Raw genomic sequence first — 16812 nt, 5'->3', positions numbered from 1 at the left:
ATTCAAGCAACACTGAGTAAAGGAAAATAGCAGACTTCCTGATGAAGGACTTTCCAGGACCCAGTGTAAAAATGTGCATTGTGAATCCTCAGGAGGGAATATTCACAATGAAACATTTCTCAAATATTTTTGGAAGTGTCTCATGGGACTTGGGTGCCCCAAACACATTATAGGAAGTTTCAGTCTCAGCAAATCATGTGCCATTCCACTGCTAGCAGTTAAGTTGCCTGGGGTCAGGGATATTGTCTTTTCTAGTCCTGTTTCTAGGGACTAGAGCAAAGTTTGCCACCTGTTTGTATACAAAGAAGGTGGGAAGTGAGGAAGGAAGGACGGATGTGATGTTTCTTACCCTGCCCTTCCATTTGTGCTCTTGCCTCTGCCAACAATAAATGCTTTGGCTTAGTCTACCTGGTGAGCCCCAACTATCTTTGAAAACTCAGCATACAAGTCATTATTTCCCTGAAGACTTCTCCTCAAGCAAAGCTGGGTCATTCGTCCATCATTATAAATAGTGTAAGAGTCGCTGCTTATGTCCATCTCCCCTGCAGTGCTGGAAGCTACATTGCTGATTTCATCTTTCCTACAATGCCAGGTGCAGAGTCCAGCATCCTGTAGGTGCTTAATGGGTATGCATTATGGGAAATAAGTAGGGCAAGGAAAATGGAGAGAAAGAGAAGAATAAGATGAGAAAAAGGCCAGACACACTGAAGAGGAGGAAAAAAAGGAAAGATGAAAAAAAGAAGTAAGTAGAGAGGGATAGAGGGAGAGGAGGAGGTAGAAATTAATGAAACATATTCGGAGATCATTTCCTAATAGCAAGTACTTGGTGGCAATAACATTGGAGAGGTTTCCTGGGGACAGGTAGTGGAGAGACATGAATACAAGAAAATGAATTCACCATATATTCCATAAACAGCCACAGATTCATCTATTAAGCAAGACGGTAACATCAGATTAGCTTTTCTCTGGAAGTTATCTTTTGTCAGCAGGCAAAACACTAACATACCATCTATTCCAATGTAACCTGAATACAATTTAAGTCAGTTACTTAATAGAGAAAACAGTATGTAGCAAGAGAAATTTTTTTTAAAAAGTTGCACAAGTCCCTCAACCAACCATCTTCCATTAATGCAGAGACCTCACTTGAAAGGAGACGCTGCACTCAGCTGGGGCCCGGTGACCAGAAGTGACCACTGATGAGACTGAAATGTGTGCTTCCATGATAAATATTTATTGAATCAAACCTGCCCTGTGTTGATAAAGAGAGGCATGAGCCCAAAGAAGAAGAATCTACAATCAGAATGGAATTAAATGTTTTCTTCTTTTTAATGCCAGTAACAGTGCAAATAAGTGTTTAATCAAGATTTGTTTATTGCCAGCTCTCATTCATGGAACATAAAGAGCTCATCAAATTTATGAGTTCCGCTGTTCTCTACCCTTTATATTTTCAAGCAGATGTTGACAGTTTCCTCACGGCTGTCATGCCTGCCGAAGTGGAAGGAACAGTGGATTTTTTCTGAAAGCTGCCCAGTAATTGCAGGTATCTTAAATGTTCTATGCTAAGTAGGAGAAAATCAGAACATAACAAGTGCTCCTGTTTCATATATTCATAGTTCTAACTAATTCAGAGCTGACTGGGAGCACTAAATAAGCTCAATCTTATCTGTATTGATATTTTGTATGAGTTAAATATTCAATTCTGCCCAAATCTAAACAGGGCAAAAGAATTACAAAAGTGAGACAATTATCCAGAAGCTTCCAGAAATATAAGAAATTTGTGGAGGAGGGACAGGGGGGTTGGGGTGAGGAAACAGGAGAGAGGAGAATGGATGGAAAGATATTTGGACATATGGATATTCCAGGGTATCTGTCACAGTCAGTACATGGAGAGGGCAGTGACATTTAGGCACATCCAGGAAGGGATGATACTAAGAAACAGGTGGGATGAGCATTCACCAAAATAACCTATATAGTTAGTCTCTGTGATGTTGTGGCCAGAAATATTTGAGAACACCTAACACCTACATCCCATCATATTTTGATAATGGCCTTGGGAGACACATTTGGAATATGACTGAAGAAAGATAAAAATCTGATTAGGTCATATTATATTTAAAAGACTATTTTCCCCTTTGATGGGAGAAAGGGAGCAAGAGAGAGAATAAAGGGGAAAGAGAGGAAAGGGGACTAGATAGGGTCTTGCTGTGCCCCAGTCCTCCAATAAGCCATGATCACAGGTGTGTACCACCATGCCCAGCATGTTCAGGTTGCTCCAGGAACCAAATATGGGCCTCTCACCTGACTTCCAGCCTCTTGAGTGGTGGTGCTACCTGTACTACTCCAGGTGGGCTGAAAAGAGATCTTAATAGCAAAAAAAAAAAAAAAAAAAAAAAGCTCATTCTGGGGGCTAGAAAAAGAAGGGTTAAAAAAAGGTTTAAAATGCAAGGGTGTCAGTGTCTCTACAACCATCCAGGGGTGAAGGGACTCTGCACAGCCAAAATGGGCATTCTGTCCTACTCAGCAAGTCAGCAAGTCTACCCTTGTGGTAGGCTCTATAATGGTCATCCAAAAGATACCCACATCCTAGTCTCTAGAACCTGTGAATGTTATCTTATAAGGCAAAATTGCAGATGCAATTAAGTTCAGGATTTTGAGATGGTAGATTATCCTGGATTATCTAGGTGGACCCTAAATGCCATCAGATGTAACCTTATAAGGAGGGAGGCAGAGGGAGATTTGACATACACAGAGAAGGCTATGTGAAGGCAGATGCAGCGATTAAAGGGATGCAGCCACAACCCAAGGACTGCCAGGCAGACAATAGAAGCTGGAAGAGGCAAGAAACAAATTCTCTTTAGCCCAGAAGGAGTGCAGCCTTGATTTTTGCCCTGTGCTACTGATTTTAGACTTCTGGCCTCCATAACTGTGAGAGAATTTTTCTTGTTCCAAGTAGCACAGTTTGTAAGAATTCGTTACAGAAGCTACAGGGAACTAATAGAAATCCTACCTCAGGATATGTGCATCAGGCAGTCAGAGCTTAGGTACACCAGCCATGACACTCAAACACTTGACCCTCTCTTCCTTCCCCCTTGGCCCTTCATTCCCTGCTGTCCTGGCTCTGATTCTTAGCTCTTCAGTTAGCCTTCTGGATAATAATTTGGCTGTTTTTGTAGTTTCACTAAAAATGACCAGCAACCAAAAGACGAATGTTTCAGTCTGCTCAGCCATTAGGTTTTCTATTGTGAAATTCAATAGAAATTCTTTGGATTTATGCATCAGTCTCTGTGAAACGGGCTAGCAGAAGTCAAACCTTAAAACTTGGGTAGTCTCAGTCACACTAACAATCAATTTTCTGGACCTGTAATATTTAAGTCTCAACATACAGATTCATGATGACCTCACCAGCCTGCTAAACACCAGTCTGTCCAGCCAGCCATCCTTCCAATAGTATCTCCAGTTCCTCTGTCAAAATGCAACAGTTTCTTGCATTGGACAAACTTATTTCACATACCTATACAGGTGCAGCCCTTTCACCAAAACATATAATAACATTATGAAAACAAATCCTTATTGTATTTGTCAAGACTCATTCAGTCACAGGTGAAATCTTAACTCAAGTTTTCTTAAGTACACAAGCCAAGAGAAAGTTTCAACTTCAGGCATAGCTGGATCCAAGAGTATGATAATATAACCAGGAATTTGTCTCTTTCTATCCATCTCTCAATTCTTAGTCTTTTTCACTGTTTGTTTCTTTGTTTTTTAAGAGAGATTTTTGCTACGGGGAGCATGCACTCACCCATGAGACAGAGAGACAGAAAGCAAGAAATCAGCCCCCAGGGGGTGATTGCCATACCAATGACCCTTCTCCTCCATTCTTCTCTTGGGATCTTGGGCACACATACACACATGCCCGGTGTGAGTTTTAAGCCACTGGGTCTGGGACTTGAACCATAGTCGCTTGCATGGGAGTCCAGCAATGTAACCATTATATGCTGGTCCAGTCTTGTTCACTTTTAATCTCTGGGAAATTTTCCTCTCTGGGTAGCAGAAATATCTACTAGAAGATCAATAATTATTTACCCTTATATATCTAGCAATCGCAGCAAAAAGAGGTTGTGGTCCTTATATATCTAGCAATCGCAGTAAAAAGAGGTTGTTCTTTTGTTGGTTGTCCCTATGGCAATTCCAATTGATGCATCTAGGATTATAGTTTCATCTTTAAGCTAATCACTGTTTCCAGGAAGTTTTGTGTAAAATTTTTCATGTACTGGTTTACTTTTAGATGATTTAGTATTAACAGTGTAAAATATGTATATAACTCAGGTTTGATTTCCACCCTATGGGTGGTTAGCATTTGAAATCCTCTAATCAAGAATTAACACCCAAGAGTATTAACTAGGATTGAAGTACTCTAATCTTCCCAAGGTCCCAGCAGGAAAAAGGTAGCCCACTCAAATTAGGATAATTTGAATAGAAGTGTCGATAGGTGTACAGAAATCTCAAAGGACAATATGGTATTCAGGATCTAGTAACAACAGATCTGTTACTAACCATGGGCCCAAAGGGATAGGAGAAAGGATAATTACCGGAACCCCAGTTTTCCTAAGGTATAAAATTGTATTGTCATGCTACAAAGCCAGAGAGCAATGAAAACTTGCTGAGCTAATAAATGAGCTTAGCTGAGTACCTGTCGACCACATCACAGAGTGTTTTTGTTCCTCTCTCTTGCATCTACACAGAAAACTGATAACAAAAGGAAAAATTTGTTCCCTAGTGAAAGCTTCCCTCAGATAACAGCAACTATTGATGTTGGTGCTGGACCTGAAGACATGGCAGAATCTTTTACAAATGGACTACAAGTATACTATATTAAAAGTTATCATAAGGCTGAAGGGGCCACTCAAATATTTGTCTTACTTCACTACACATTGTGAGTGAGTTTAAGCACCATAATGTAATCAAAAAGGGCCTAGAACACACATCTTGCTAATGACATTGGTCCACTATATAAACAACATCTTCAGGATACTCATAATCAGTTTAACTTCTCTTCTCTATTCATTTTTCTTTTTTTTTTTTTGAGAGAGAGAGAGAGAGTTTTTTTCTGTAGGGTGCATGTACCCACCAGAGAGAGAGACAGAAGGCAAGAAATTATCCCCCCCAGGTGGGATGGCCGTACCACAGTCCCTTCTCCTCCATTCTTCTCTTGGGATTTTGGGCCTGCACACACATGTGTCTGGCATGAGTTTCAAGCCACTGGGACCAGACTTGAACTGCAGTCAACCACGTGGGAGTCCAGCACCTTAACTGGTACATATCTAACCTGCTGGCCCCACTTCTCTATTCTTATATAATGGAGTACTCCGAAAGTTCATCTCTTAAAGCAACAAATATTTTATTTGCTCACAATTCCACAATCTGGGCTGGACTCAGCTAGGAGCTTCTGCTGCACTTGCCAGCAGTTGGTCATGTACCTGCATTTATTTCACAAGTTGGTTAGGGCTCAGCTCAACTACAATACTAGGATTGTCAGTTCTAGTCCTCTCTGTCCTTGTAGCTTCAAGGCCTCTCTCTCCACACACAACCTCTCTGCATGTTCTCTTCAGCCGGGTAGCCAGACTTCTTATGGTGGCTCAAAACTCCCAAGAGCACAGGAGAACCTACCAGGTCTTCTTAAGGCTTAGACCCTGAACACTTTCTTAATTACAGTGAGTTACAAGGCCAACTCAGATTCAAGGGGCAGCAACTACGCAAGGGTAGAAATATAGGGACACATACGTCATGGGGACTATTAATGTAACAGACTACCACAACTCCCCTTATGGTACAGTCCTATGTGTTTTACTATATTCTTTCACTAAATAGGTCCAGGTTTCTCCTCATTTTATATATGATTAAAGTGAGTCTTACAGAGGTTAAGAAATTATTCTAAAGTCATCAAATTAGATTTGAATCCAAAGGCAGTGCTCAATCCACTAACTGCAGGATGTCATGCTATCTTCAGAATATACAATTAAGTTCAGTTCCTAGAAATATGCTCATTGAGGGGACCAGTAGATGGCATAATGGTTGAGTCCCTGGACTCCCACGTAGTCAACCATGGTTCAAGTCAAAGAGCCAGCAGCTTGGAACAAACGCTGGATGCATGTGCATGCGTGCATGCCCAGAATCCAGAGAGGAGAATGGAGGAGAACGGATAAAGCATGGCCAGCCCCCCTGGAGGGTGATTTCTTGCTTTCTGTTTCTCTGTCTCTCTGTCTCTCTAGTGAACACATGCACCATGTAGTAAATGTCTCTCTTAAAAAAGGAGGAGGAGGAGGAAAGAAAGAAGATGGAAGAAGGAAGAAGAAGAAAGAAGGAGAAGAAAGAAGGAGGAGAAGAAGAAGGAGTAGGAGAAGGAGAAGAAGACGACGACGACGACGATGACGACAATGGTGACGACTCATTGAGTGCTTCCATTGGTGTTCCCTGGTAGAAGAGAGAACACAAGCTTTCATCTTCTCTTCTCATCACTTTAGCCTCCATTGCAATATTAGTATCCTCTATTATAGGACTTCCAGCAACTCATATTTCAAAGGTTTTTTCCAGGCACAGAACTAATGGCACTCACTTCCATACACAAAATGACACCCACTTAACAGCTAAGGTGAATGCTCTTCAAAGGGGGACTACAGTACTACCGCTTCCTACCTTGAGGTCCTTGAATCAGTTTTCAGCCCACATGATAGCATCAAAGAGGACCTAAGGCTGTGGACTCTAGCCATTGGGCTGAATGTGATAAGCCTAGACTGGTAGTCTCAGAAGGAGAGAGCATCTTGGGGTATAGAGTCAGGGACCCATGAGTAAGAGTTACAAGAGAGCTACCAGGAAGGGTGTTTTGTTGTTGTTATTTGACAACCCCAAAAACTTACTCAAAGACTTAATCTATCCAAAAGTAAAATTGTTAAAACATATTGACATAAAAATTTGACTTTGACAGCTTTTCTTAGCACTATGGTGCCAAACCAGTGCACTGATATTCAATTTCATTTCCTGTTTTCCCTGTACTAGGCATTAAAATGGTTTGAGAAGAGAAAGAACAAAGAGTGAGAGGAAGCAGAGAGACCTACTTGACTCACACTTGGCCCCATTGTTTCCACACATTTCAGATTCTCCCTCCTCTTGGTAATATCCCTTATACTCCAGGGGCACACCCAACTGACACCACCACACTCAAACTCACAGTTTATAATCCATGGCTTTTTATAACCTTAAAACCTCCTTGATGCTACACCCCAGGCTAAAAGCTATACAGGGACCTAAAGGTCAGGGTAGGAACCCTTCCGAGGAGCATTGAGAACCCTTACCTTTGGCCCTGGAGAGGTAGTGAATGAAGGACAATGGAAACCCACATGTCAGTATGTTTAAGCCCAGTTCCAGGTTTAAATTAGTGCCAGCTGGTCCTATATCCTAGTAGTTATGGAAAGCTGGATCCAAAATGGATGACCATAGTTTGCGTCCCAGCCCCTGTGGCTTAAAAAACACTGGACATGGTTCCGCAGGATGGGATTTGTTAAAGTCGTCAAGAATAAGGCCTACTTTAAGAGATACCAAGTGAAATTTAGAAGACGACGAGAGGGTAAAACTGATTACTATGCTTGGAAACGCTTGGTGATCCAGGATAAAAATAAGTACAACACACCCAAATATAGGATGATAGTTCATGTAACTAACAGAGATATCATTTGTCAGACTGCTTATGCCCGTATAGAAGGGGATATGATAGTCTGCGCAGCTCATGCACACGAACTACCAAAATACGGTGTGAAGGTTGGCCTGACAAATGATGCTGCAGCATATTGTATTGGCCTGCTGCTGGCCCGCAGGCTTCTCAATAGGTTTGGCATGGACAAGATCTATGAAGGTCAAGTGGAAGTGACCGGAGATGAGTACAATGTAGAAAGCATCGATGGTCAGCCTGGTGCCTTCACCTGCTATTTGGATGCAGGCCTTGCCAGAACCACCACTGGCAATAAAGTTTTTGGGGCCCTGAAGGGAGTGGTGGATGGAGGCTTATCTATCCCTCACAGTACCAAACGATTCCCTGGTTATGATTCTAAAAGCAAGGAATTTAATGCAGAAGTCCATCGGAAGCACATCATGGGCCAGAACGTTGCAGACTACATGCGTTACCTAATGGAAGAAGATGAAGACGCTTACAAGAAACAGTTTTCTCAGTACATAAAGAACAATGTAACTCCAGACATGATGGAGGAGATGTATAAGAAAGCTCACACTGCTATATGAGAGAACCCAGCCTATGAAAAGAAACCCAAGAAAGAAGTTAAAAAGAAGAGGAGGAATCGTCCCAAGATGTCCCTTGCCCAGAAGAAAGATCGGGTAGCCCAGAAGAAGGCAAGCTTCCTCAGAGCTCAGGAGCGGGCTGCTGAGGGCTAAACCAAACAATTTTCTATGACTTTATTCATGATAAAAGATAATAAATCACAAGAAAGCAACAACAACAACAAAAAAACACTGGACATGTGTGCATGTGTCCCAAGAATCCTAACAGGATGAGAGATAGAGGAGAAGGGAAAGTGACATGACCAGGCAAGATTGGGGGTTGCTGTTTTCTTCTCCCTCTCTCTATTTCTCTGTCTCTCTGTGGTGAGTGCACACAACTTCTAGCAATTAAAAAAAATGGTGTCATTTTGTATGTGCCTGTGATACAATTTAAAAATAAGAGAAAACTGCCAGTCATAATTCTCCGAAGTCTATAATCTGCATTAGAGTAAAAGAAAAGCACAAAAATTGATTCAACTCCATAAATGTAATACTAATTACATCACTTAAGTGATCTGTTTTCCATTTAAGCTAAATAGCACAATTAGCAATTGAGTATATAGCATTAAAATGTGTCCTGTTGATATGGTTATATTTGATTATAACAGTAATCCATGAGATGAGACTTACTCTATGAGCAATATATGAAAATCAATCTTTTCACTTTATAATTATATCATGAGTTTTCGGTCTATAATTTGCTGCTCATAAAATATAGCCACAGCTTAAACAATGAAAAGAAATGTTGACTATTACTCAAGTCATAGTATTGCTTTTTCTTCATTTAATTGTTTATCAAAAATTCTGTGATTTTTCTATTTAAACAAGTCAATGATCCTTGGCTGTGGAACCACGAAATATCTGGGTTTTCTTTTTTTTTCTGTTAGACACACTTTTAATATACAACATTTTTCTTCAATTATTCTTAGGGACATCCAGGACCTTGTATTTCCTAGGACCAGGGTGTTGAGATATCCAACAATTATAGTGTAGCAGCCCATCTCTCCTTTTAGCTCTAGCAGTCTTTCCTTTATGTATTTAGATGCTCCTGCATTGGGTTCATAGATAAGTATTATGTCTTCTTGATGAATTAGCCCTTTTACTATTATATAATGCCCTTCTTTTTATCTTCTTATACTTTTTGTCTTAAAGCCTATTTTTTCTGAAATCAATATCGCCACTCCAGCCCTTTTTGATTTCCATTTGCATGGAATATCTTTTTACAGCCCTTAACTTTTAGTCTATGTATGTCTTTATCCATAAAGTGAGTTTCTTGTAGGCAACAAATAGAGGATTTCTGTTTTTTTCATCCATTCAGCCAGTCTGTGTCTCACTATCAGAGGATTTAATCCATTAATGTTCAATGTTATTATCAATATTTCTGGATATGTTCTATCATTAAATAAGCCATTTTCTTGGTTGTATTTTGTTCTCTTTTATCTGTCTGACTTTAGTTTTCCTTAGTATAGCACTCCTCAGAACTTCTTGAAGAACTGGTCTAGAGTTGGTAAATTCTTTTAGGTTTTGGTTATCTGAGAATGCTTTTTATCTTTTCTTTCCATATGAAGGATAATCTTGCCAGGTATAGTAATCTTGGTTTAAATTGTTTTTCATTTAACACTTTAAATATGTTTCTCTATTCTTTCCTTGCCTGCATTGTTTCCAAGAAGAGGTCCAATGTACCTGATGGGATAACCTTTGTAAGTAACTTGGCATCTATGTCTTGACAATTTTAGTATCTTGTCTTTGTCTGTGGTTTAGCCAATCTGGCTATCATGTGCCTTGGAGAAGATCTTCTTGGGTTGATTCTATTTGGGGGCCTTTGTATTTCTGGGGTCTGGATATGTTATTGTCTCTCTAGGTTTGGAAAGTTTTCTTCCAGGATTTCATAGAATAGATTATCAGTGCCCTTATTATTTTCTTCACCTTCTGGGATACCAATTATCTGGATGTTTGGGTGCTTAATGGTATCTAGTATTTCTTGTATATTGTCCTCATTTTCCTCAGTCTTTTTTGATCATTTTTTCTAGGTCATAGGTTGTGTCTTCTACATTTGAGACTCAATCTTCTGTGTGATCTAATCTGCTTTTAATATGTTCAAGGGAGGTTTTAATTTCCTGTGTCACAGTCTTCATCCCTAACAATTCTGTTTGATTCTTTTTTATGGTATCTCTTTCTTCTTTTAGATCGTGAAAGGACTTCCTCATCTCCTAGAGTTCACCATCTCTTTTATCTTGTGTCTCATTTAGTTTTGTCACTATAAATATTTTGAATTGTTTATCTGACATTTCCATGAGTTCTATTGTGTCTGTGGATGATGAGGAATTGATGTTTTCCCTTGGGGGGGGAGTTTTTGTTGCTCATATTTCTTGTGCCTTTGTGATGGTTTCTAGTCATCTGGTGATTTATACATTCCTTCCTAAATTCTTCAAGTTAATCTAAGCATTCAAAGGTGTGCAGGAGTAGGTGATTGGTGACCTCTCTGCTGCTCTACCTCCCTGATGCTCACCAGCAACCTGCACTGTTGTCATTGGTCTTTGATGATTCAAAGTCCTCCCAGTTTCTAGAGAACATATGTGCCTGGGACTGATCTGCTGAACTTTAATTGAGGAAGATAGAAGGATTGCACTATGTCCTTCAGAAAATGCTAAAGTCTTAGAATTCAGAGGTGTGTGGCAGGGAGTAAGCTACAGTCTTTGTGGCTTAGTCTCCCTGTTCTGGAACAGATTTCCTGATTGGGCAGGGAGAGGCACAAGGTCTTTGCAAAGTCCCAATCAACACACTTGAGAGTTCAAAGGTGAGTGGAGGAGGGGAAGAGTCTCCAGTGTCTGCAGCACAGCCTTCCAGCCAGGAGCAGCCTGCCATATGGCAAGACTCTTCGCTGGAATAGATATCTCAATGGGTTGAGTAGAGTGCCCAAAATCTTGATGGGAAGGAAAAATGGAAGAAAGGGGTTATAGCATGACCACACCCCATTGTGGAGTGCTTTATCTCTCTCCCTCTCAATCTCTCTCAGCAAGCACATGTGCCCTCTGACAAAAAAAAAAAAACATGTATAATAGAGTAAAATATATATTATACTATCTTTGTTGAAGTATTTTTAAGAGGTTTTTTTTCCCCCTTTTAGGGTATGTGCACTCTCCAGAGAGAAAGAGAGACAGACACAGTGAGAGGGAAAGTGAGAAATCACCCCTCAGTGAAGATGACCAAACCATAGTCCCTTCTCCTTTATTCTCCTAATGAGACCTTAGGCATGTATCCACATGCACCTGGAGTGATTTTTCAAGTCACTGGGTCCAGGACTCAAATCACAGCCATGTGGGAGTCCAGCAATGTAATTGCTACACCATCTTCTGGTCCCTTGCTAAAATATTTTAAAGTAAACTACACCACAGCAACCATATGCTATGAAATATGATGTTTTGGCAATAATGTTAATCAAATGAGAATTTTAAGATTTTCATTTGTTTACACGTATAAATTTTTGTCAAAATGAATGCCTTTTCACTGGACTTAAACTATAACATTTGCTAGATTTCCATATGACACAGCAATTCTACTTCTGGATATACACTTAAGAAATTGAAAGAGGGGTCTCCAAAAAACCCCTTGCACTGTCATGTTCAAGACAGTATTGTTTAAATACCTAAAATGTGGAAGCAGCCCAAGTGTCCATCAGTAGATAAATGGAAAAAGCAAGATAGATAGAGGGAAAGATGATAAATTTCATTTTATACACACAGTTCGAGCTTTGTTTTCTATTCAAGCATCTCTATCCAATAGGTAGTAGGATATAAGAGTCTGGAGCTTAGAAGAAAAAGCCAGACTAGAAGAGGAGATGTATAAATCATCATGCAGTGATAATTTTTTAAGCCACAGAGGTTAATAAATCAGCAAGAATATACAAAGAGAGACAATAGGATGATTAGAGAGAAGACTGGATACATAAACATCTAAGGCATGGGTTCTTAATCAGGGGAAATTTTGCCTGCCAGGGGACATTAGGTAATGTCTGGGTATTAAAACTGGAGGAGAGGGGCCAGCAAGTGGCATAGTGGTTAAAGTGTTGGACTCCTATATGGCAGACCGTGGTTTGTGTCACAGACCTGGCAACCTGCTTTCTCACTTTCTCACTTTCTCTCTCTCTCTCTCTCTCTCTCTCCCTCCCTCTCTCTCTCTCTCTCATGAGTACATGTGCCCTATAGCAAAATTGATGATAATAATAATTACTAAATAAAGTTAAATAAATTATTCTTACCAAAAAAAAAACAGAACTGGAGAGCGGGACCAGCGGTTAGTGTAATGGCTATTTGTCACTGGACTCCCATGTAGTCAACTGTGGTTCGTGTCCCAGACCCAGTGGCTTAAACTCATGCCGGGCATGTGTGCATGCATGCCCAAGATCCTGAGAGGAGAATGGAGAAGGGATTGTGGGTGTGGCCATCTCCCCAGGGGGTGATTTCTCACTTTCTGTCTCTCTGTCTCTGTCTTTCTGGCAAGTGCATGCACCCTATAGCAAAAACCTCTCAAAAAGAAAAAAAAAATACTGGAGGAGAAATGGTACTAGCAACTGGTTGTAAAGGCCAGGGGTGCTGCTAAACATTCTCAATGTATAGGACAGCCCTCAAAATAGAAAATTATTCCACCAAAATTTCAACAAGGACAATAAACCTTGGTCAAAGAGAACATCATAAAAGACCTTGTCACATGTCTTGTTGAAATATAGATACACTGTTTCCAATAAATAGCACCAATTTTTAAAAATTTTAGTTACCATTTTGAAGAAAGAAATGAAATTATCTCTTCCTCAAGGAGTACTCTTTAACTTTTTCTCTTCGGATTTCTCAAAAGAATGGATTTTCCCTCCCCTCTCAATTTCAATTTTTTCTTCCTCTCCAAGGACAGAGAAGAGGCTAATGAGTATGATGGCAGCTTAATCTGGACATATTTACCACTGGGGAGGGACACCATGACTCTGATACAAGAATCAATCTTCACACCCTCTTTTACAATTTGCCTCATGGATTGGATAGGGGAACCAGGACATGTCTCTGCTTTTAGCTCCTATGACATAAGTCTACTCAACAGGACTGCCCCATTATTCTCCCCTTCTTATTGTTGCAACTCAGTTACATGGGCTCCTCCAGTACTTGCCCACCTTTTTACTTCCTGTCTCCATGCAGAAGAAACTCCAAGCAAGGTATTCCCATGGTAGGATGTTACCATTGTTTTGTCCTCAATATCGAGTAGGCAATATGGTAGATTCAAGATTATCCCAAATTCTTTGTCACTCTCTCATCAAAAGATGGAATTTATTTCTACTCCCCTTGACTCAGGCATGGCTCTGTGGCTGCTTTACTATTGATAATAGAATACAGCAGAAATAACAAAGAATTTGTTCTTGGCCTCCCCTGTAAGAGAACTGGTAGATTCCATCTCTGTTTCCTCTCTTTAAATACTCATATGTAAGACACTTTCCTTAGGAACCCATCTGCCATGCTATGAGAAGCCCCAGTCACATGGAGTGGCTGTGGGTAGGGGAGCTACTAAACAGCCTTGAGATCCCAGCCAACAGCAAGCATCAACTGCGAGCTACATGAGTGAGCCACCATTATGTCCAGCCCAGTCAAACCCCCAGATGATTACAGCTCAATTAACATCCCATAGAGCAGAAGAATTTTTCAACTGAGCCCAGCCAACCCATAAAATCATGAGCAGTAATAAAATGGCTATTAATTAAGCTACTAAGTTTGGGGACATTTTGTTACACAGAAATAGATAACAAAAATGTGTGATGAGATTCTATAAATGATACAATAGTTGGCAATTCAAGTGGAGTTTTCTAAAAATGAAAAAAATTCCCAGAAATATTAGTGGTTTAAGGGGGTAGAGGTGCTTTCTTGAGGAAGTGATATTTCATTATGTCATGCATTCATTCATATCACGTTTATTTTCTCTGCCAGATTTTTGTTCAGTGCTACATTACAACAAGGCACATTTCTTAACCTCAAAAGGCTCACAGAGTAATAGAATTGAAACTAAATAAGCACAACTTGGCTCCTTTTACATGTCTGTAGTACTCTTTGTAAGAGTCTTATGAGAATGAAAATTTTCCATACCCAATTTGAGAAAAGTATACCTATTTCTGTTTGTGTATTTCTCTGAAACAATTCTTGAACACCATTTTAGACAGAATCTGCTGTAGTCAGGACCCTGAAATTCTGTGCTACTGAGGGTTCAAAAGAGGTCAAAAATAGGTTTGCAAGAAAGTCAGTTGCCTGTGATGCAGAAAAATAGTGCCAGCTTCTGAAAGCACAATCAAAGCACACATCTTAACATTTCTGATGAGTTTAGCTTTCTTCTTTCCAATAATAATTGGTTTATATAATAAGAGCATAAGCCTTCCTACCTCTCATCCTACACTCTCCCACCCAAGAACAGGCAGTCTGAAACTGTCTCTGTGATGACTTTAGCCTACAGCTGGAGAGACTTTGCAGTTCTGTAGAAACAGGAAGGGAGAGGAGCATTGAAGAAAGTTCCATAATTATGTGAAGAAGTCCTGCCAGAATAATACATCTGGGCAGCATCTTGCCTTTCTTTTTCCTATGGAAGTGCTCAGAGTGCACACATGGACACACCACAAACACAACATACACATATAGCAGTATTTGTTAGTTTCACCTGCCAGGCCAAGTTTTACAATCAGAGATAAGCCCCAGCAGGATGAGCTTCTTGTGGACTCTATTGGAGTAACTCAGAGCATCCAAAACAAATGACCAAAATATGCTTCAGAATGCAAATACATGCTTCTGTTGCAAAGCCAAGCACAACCCCTAGTAAGTAAAGTTTAAGAGAGGGAAATTCTGGAGGTTCGTTATGATTTCTTGAGAATCTTCTATGTCTGTAATTCTGTGTTAGGTACTAGAAGAGAGATGATAAAAAGTACAAAACCCAGTCCTCACCATCAATAAGAGAAAAAAGTTCTTCTCTGTGTACCTCTTTGACCCTTACGTAGAAAGTTCTTCCAACACTTTTATATGCTCAGAGAAGTGGTAGACTGAATCTTTTGCCCTTCATTTCCCTCCCCATGAGACACTTAGTGAATACAGACAGAACTCTGACATCCACTAATCTTCTCTCTGGAGGTATAAATATAACTGAACAGAAATGCCGCTTCCTTGTACACTTGAATTTCTTGTGGCATCCTGCCCACAGAGAAGTTTATATACTTTGCTATCTTTTCCCCACTATGAGCATACCAGGATGGGTCTCCCTTGCCCTGCAAAAGAGACCTGCAGTTTTCTACTTGTTCCCCTTTTACTTGGGTGATGAAAGGTGAAAAAAAAAGTAGAAAGATTGATGTGGATCTTTGTTCTAATGGGAGGTCCTCTTTCTTGCTTTTGTTACCACAATAAGAAGAGATCATGACTAAGCCATTCCAGAAGGATGAGAGACATGTGAAGCTGACCTTAACTGAACCTAGAATAGGAGATGCCCTGCTGAGCCCAGCTGAAATCAGCAAAGCCACTCCAACCAACCTGCAGACATGTGGAAACTAAATGCTTATTACCATTTGCAACTAAGATTTTGTGGGTTTTTTTTTTTTTTGCAATAATAGTTAATTGATACAGAAACTGATGATTACAAGTAATTTAAAAACAGGACTCTGGATTCCAGTTGTCTAGGTTAGATGGCAAACTCTCCAAACCAAAAGCTGATGAACTCAAGTTACCCTTATTCTTTCTGCTTTTGTTTATATTGCCATAAAATGGGGACAACACTATTTCACCTCTCTCAGAGGGTTGTTCTGAGAATTAGATCCTTTAATACATTTAATGTACATGAGGCAATACTTGGCACACAGTAAACATTCAGTAAATGTTTTACAGTATTATTTTGTCTAAAAATAAAGCTGATGTTATATTTTTGCACATGAATACAAATTTTAGGATCAACTTGCAAACATCCACTAAAAAATCCTGCAGCAATTTTGATCAGGATTGCATTAAATCTATAGATCAAGTTATAAGGAATTCATATCTTAATATTGAGTCTTCTAACCCATAAATAGGATATATCACTCCATTTAGTTTTTTAATTTCTCACAACAATGTTTTATAATTTTCAATATTAAAATCTTACACATATTTTGTCAGGTTTATACCTATGTATTTCACATTTTCGATATGGCAAATTATATTGTTAATTTCAGTTTCCAATTATTCATTGCTATGATTTTTTTCATCTTGTATCATGCAGTCTTGCTAGGCTCACTTAATTTGAATAGCCTTTTTATTTATCTGTTTATAAATACACTTTTACTTCTCCATTTCTAATCTATATCCCTTTTAGTTTAATTTTTTTTCTTGTCCTCATGCACTAGCTGGAACCTCCAGTACGATATTGAATAGAAATAATTTAAAAAAAAAAAAACCTTATATTTTCTTTGACTCAAGGGTAAAAATATAAATTTAGGTTTAGATTTTTCAT

The 16812-nt window shown here is 39.5% G+C and overlaps 1 pseudogene; it reads left to right on the top strand.

The window, feature by feature from the left end:
• The first annotated feature begins 7534 nt into the window (after positions 1–7534).
• Positions 7535–8324, top strand: LOC102479261 (60S ribosomal protein L5 pseudogene; annotated as a pseudogene).
• The last annotated feature ends 8488 nt before the right edge of the window (positions 8325–16812 follow it).

The sequence above is a fragment of the Tupaia chinensis genome, unplaced genomic scaffold (assembly GCF_000334495.1).
Source record: "Tupaia chinensis unplaced genomic scaffold, TupChi_1.0 Scaffold000184_1, whole genome shotgun sequence".
Lineage (NCBI taxonomy): Eukaryota > Metazoa > Chordata > Mammalia > Scandentia > Tupaiidae > Tupaia > Tupaia belangeri.
The sequence above is the reverse complement of the archived record's forward strand: the minus strand, read 5'-3'. Positions and strand labels throughout refer to the sequence as shown.